The sequence below is a fragment of the Pteropus alecto genome, unplaced genomic scaffold (genome assembly GCF_000325575.1).
Source record: "Pteropus alecto unplaced genomic scaffold, ASM32557v1 scaffold98, whole genome shotgun sequence".
Taxonomy (NCBI): Eukaryota; Metazoa; Chordata; class Mammalia; order Chiroptera; family Pteropodidae; genus Pteropus; species Pteropus alecto.
In genome coordinates this window covers 4,821,908-4,826,823 of record NW_006443570.1, presented here as the reverse complement: position 1 = coordinate 4,826,823, position 4,916 = coordinate 4,821,908, and the positions used below count along the sequence as shown (strand labels likewise).

The 4,916-nt window shown below is 52.4% G+C and overlaps 1 long non-coding RNA gene across 2 annotated transcripts in view; it reads right to left on the bottom strand.

The window, feature by feature from the left end:
* Window positions 1-3,725: 3,725 nt before the first annotated feature.
* LOC112473189 overlaps window positions 3,726-4,916 on the bottom strand; it is a 13,414-nt gene continuing 12,223 nt past the window's right edge. For both annotated transcript variants that reach the window (XR_003043949.1, XR_003043948.1), the window contains exon 4: window positions 3,726-4,698. This is a non-coding gene — a long non-coding RNA (uncharacterized LOC112473189). The remainder of the gene's footprint in view (window positions 4,699-4,916) is intronic.

Below are 4,916 nucleotides of genomic sequence, written 5' to 3'. Positions count from 1 at the left end.
AGGGAACTCAGGTGAAGATTGTCTGGGCCTAGGAAGATGCCTGGTAGAGGCTCCAAGGAGGGTGAAGGTACAGGAAAGAGCTTTCTGGGGTGATCCCCTTCCCGTCATCAGGAGCATCCGGAAGACTGGCACAGAGGCCAGTCTCAGCTCCAAGGTAGCACTGCGCAGGATGAGGAAAGGCACAAGGTATAGCCCAGGTTTGTGACTCCAGCCAAAAGCCTTTCACATTCTCTTCCTCTTTTCCTTGCAGCCCACACCCAGGGCGCCCAGAGAGATCAGCAGGGGGCAGGAAGTGAGGATCCAGCGCTCAGCGCCCTCGGCGGGACAGCTGTTCTACGCAGCTGTTGGGGGCTCTGGGGGCTGCCGCAGATTTGATTCGATTCAGGCCCCAAAATAGCCATCGTAGCAGGAAGCGACCCCCTCCCCCAGCCCCTCCAAGACTCTCCATCCGGGGGCTGAATTGACACCTTAGAGGTTCTGCCCCCTCCTCTTCCCCTGCACTCACCCCCTTGTCTCCGGAGACCCACTCCATTTTTTCTCCCCTTAGCCCGAAGCCATTCTCCTCGCGCCTCCCCTCTATCCATCCCATCGCCACACTCCCCTCCTCCAGGAAGCCTGCCTTGGTCACCTCCTTTGCCCATTGTGCCTGCAGCAGCGCTCTGCCCACACACGATTCCCCAACCCCTCCCCCACCCTAGCCCTGCTCTTGGTGGGCAGGGGTGGGGTAGTCCAGGGCTGGGGGCCCGTGGCCAGGCACGGGCGGCTGCGAAGGGCACACAAAGACAAGGGCTGCCCTGGCCTTTGATGAGTAATCGCTGTTCCCTGGAGCCACGATTCCACTCGACTGCCTTGGCCCCCTGCCCCCACCCCCTTCCAACTCCTCAAATAAGACTCGTTTTTGTTCTGAGGACACAATGCGAGAAAATGTCACCCAGGGGGCGTGCCCCCTGGCCCCAGCTCTGACAACCGGAGCTCTTAATCACCCGGCCTCCTTCCTCCCCAGCTTCCCTCTCCAGCAGCTGGCTGAACCGGGGGAGGGGGGTAAGAGGAGGGCTAGGGGGAGAGTTATCACCTTCTGGGGCTGAGGCTTCTTCCAGCTGGAAATCAAAGGCATTCATTTTTCTCCTTGCCGGGGTGCAGCCTCTGCATCAGCCTCTCACAGTGGCCTGGACCTCTGCGCCTCAAAAGTGTACCAAAACCTCAAAAGAGGGCTGCAGCGGACGACTCTGCAAGGCTTCGATAAGTGCCACAAAGCAACAAAAGTATGGTAGAAAGTGACAGGGGTGGGGAGTTGTCATCTCTCCAGTGAGGCTCCAGTGAGGAGCCTTCCATGCGAAGGCCCTGTGGCCTGTGGCGGTGTTAAAAAGTGGTTTGGTAAGACAAACCTTCTCCCTCTGGCCTCTCCCTAAGCATCCCTCTTCACCTGCCCCACAGAAATACAGTCTAAATAAGAACAGCGTGCTTGCTATGCACACAGCTTCTACACGAGTTCCTTAACTCCCCTTCCAACCAAATGACTGCCCCCAAACCCTTCTATATAAAATTCTGGAACCTTCCCTGCTGAGGTCTTTTTCTCTCTTGCTCCTACATCTCATACCCTCGCCAATCTGGTCGCTCTCCCTCCAAATTCTAGGCCCACTTGTCCACTTTGTCTGTCTCCACTGCCACCCCTCTAGCTGACGCCATCTCTCATTTGTGCCACTTCAGCATCCTCTGTCTGGTCTCCCAGCTCCACTCCGTCCCCTCCAATGCATTCTCCACAGAGCAGACAGAACAATCTTTATAAAATGAAAATCACATCACGTCACTCCCTTGCTTAAAAGCCTCTGAAGACTTCTCATTGCCTTGAGAATGAAATTCAAAATCTTCTCCGTAAGTAAAAATGGAGAGGGTGGAAGATTCACATGTTTGTGAGTTTTCACTGTGTGTGAGGGGAGAGACCAAAAAAATAGCCAGGTGATAATGACAACGACGAAGATGATGAGAGTATACATCACTCTCTGAGGAGTATAAGGACTAACTGATTAAATGTATATATGTGAGACCAGTAAAGAAAAAAAAAACCAAATTCCTTTTTAAGTCCTCAAGGCTCTGGCTGGTCTGGCATCCCTCACCTCCCCCACCTTCTCCACCTCAAATCCTACCACTCTCGTCTTTCCTTTGCTCAATGGGCTCCAGCAGAGAAAAAAGGAAGATTTCAACCCAGTGTGTAATTTCCCAGGCCATTCATATATTTATTCATTCATTCAAACTCATGTATTGAATTCCTGCAAGCAAGCATCAAGCATCGATTAGATATGGAAATACTGCACTCAATAGGGGCTTTCAGCCTATTGGAGGAGGCAGACAGATAACAGAGACATATAAGAAGTGTGATGGGAACCCTGCCTGGGGTACTTGGGAAAGGCTTCACAGCTTTGAGCTCAAGGAGGAGTCTAAGTTCACTAAGCAAAATTCAGGGTCAGAATTCTTGGCCGAAGGGATGATGTTTGCAAAAGCAATAATCCTGAAAGAACGTGAGCTGACCAGGGGGGTGGGGAGAAGCGTGGTATGGATGGATCAAGAAGCATGCTGGGAAATGAGCTTGGACTGGGAAGCAAGGGTCAGACCATGAATGGACTTGGAAGCCTCATTTGGACTTTGGACTTATCTTTAAGCCACAAGGCCGTGGCCAAGATTTTAAAGCAGAGATGTGCATAATGAGATTTGTGTTTTAGAAAGAGCTCTCTGGCAGCAGCACAGATAGATGATAGATTAGAGAGAGGACAGACTGGAGTCAGAGAGACCAACTGGTTCCAGAAAGAAATAATGCAGGCCTGAACCAGGGCAGGAATGGCGAGAAAGAGTGAGAGGTAAGCCTGTCTGGACTTTTGGGTCACATGGATACGGAAAAGGGAAGTGTGAGAAGAGAGGGGTTGATGTTAATACCCAGATTTCAGGCTTCGGTAATTGGGAGGGTGGTGGGGCCACACCTGAGATGGACAGCCAAGAAGAGCAGCCTGGAGTCAGGGTGGTGGGTTCAACCTGGGGCGTATTAGGTGCCTGAGACATGTGCAGGTGGAGACGTCCGGTTGAGAGATGGGAACTTGGTCTGCGTTTGGAAATGAATCATAGATTGAGAGACAGGCCCAGGTGATGCCAAGAGCATGAATCTTGACAGAGGTCTCCAGTCTCCCAGAGATTCTGCCTCTTACACCGCCCCTGCCCCAGGAATGTTTCTGAATTGGGAACAAGAGAGGGGTAGCTAGGGGCAGGAAACTCTGCAGTGGAAAGGGCTGGGGTGCACCTGCAGAAATCAGTAAAGGCCGAAGGTAGAGCAGAAAGGGCAGTGCTAGGAACCCGGCGACTGCAGCATCTTTGTGGTTATGGAATCCTCGCTTCAACTGCAGCAGCGGGCCTCAGACATCACCTTACAGATGGGGAAACTGAGGCTCAGATGGATGGAATGACTTGGCCAAAACCGCTCCCCCCCGCCCCAAGTTGCTCATGCTCTGGATATGTGGGAAGGGAGGGGCAGCATCAGAGGTCTCCAGTGCCTCCTCCAAACACCTCCCCTTTGATACCAGGCTGTGTCTTTCTCTGTCACACACGTGTTGGTGGGGAGTGGGTTCCAGGTTCCATGGAAATCGTCAGACTGTGCATAAATCTAAAAGAAAAGTTACACTCACCTGCCCAATTCATGCTCCCTCTCCCTAGAGAGCACCACCCTGCATCCCACTCGAGGACACTGGCTCCTCCTAGCGGTCACAAGGAGCATTGCTCTTGCTCCCAGGTCAGCTTGGAGTCCAAGTCTCTAGAGCATAGGACCTCGGTTCTTTCCGACGAGTCTCCAAAATGGGCCCAGTTCCAGTTACCATAACAGATGCTGATCCACCTTCCCGCGTGGGGGATCTTAACTCTCACCAGAGCTGAAGCCTGACCCCAGCAAGACGCTCTTTTCTCCAGGCCAGACTCCTGGTCCATGATTGACGTGTTTCCATGGCTTATGATGAGGGCGGGCTCCACGTCCCGCCCTGTCATATCCAAATGTTCTTCGCCAGACTGAGAGCTCTTTGAGAGCAAGAACCATGCCTACTTCATCTTTGTCTCCTTAGGGTCTGACACAGCACCTCACATGTGCGGACTGGGTGTGCAATAAATGTCTGCTAGAACTGACAGCCCATCCCCAGTCTGTCATCCTGGGAGCTTAAAGATCCCCTCCCCCCACCCACACACTCCCAGGATGGGACGTCTACACTCCTTGAACCTCTCAGTTTCTGCTCATCACGAAGTTCTCCCTTTTAGAAAAAAAACGATTACTCCCCATAGCTGGTGCCAGGTCCCTCCAGGCTTCCGCTGAGATGGAGAAGCACTTCCCAGAACCACAGCTGGCTTTCTGTTGGGGTCTCTGCCTCGCCCCCATCCCTCCAGCTTCCAGCCCCTTCACCATCTCCTTCCCTACCCCTCTACTCCTTCTTGGAGGGCAGGGGCGAGTCAGGGCCCTCCTTGGGGCTTCCTCGACACTTGCCAGAGCCCATCTGTTTCTTTTTCCAAATGGTCTTTTAGAAGCTGAAGATTTTTGCTCATTTATCAGTCCTGGGGCAGGGGAGGTGGTGCGATTTTCATGACTTTTCTTCTCTTTTTCATGTCAAGAGTTAGTTGTGTGTGGCATCCAATTAGGGTGAAACGTTTTCCTCGCTCTTGGTTGTGACTGCGATTCTGAGGGAGTAAGAAGAAAAGGCTCCTGTGTGAGGATGGCATCTGGCCTGGGGGCAGGGCCTGGATGTGACTATAATAGCAACTAACATTAACACAAGCCCGAAAGGGGCTTTCGTGTGTCACTTTTGAACATGACAGGTGTGTTCTCCCATCCCTATTTAGCAGAAGAAACAAGCAAATGCATTGCTCAAGGTCACAGAATTGGCAAGAGTGACAAA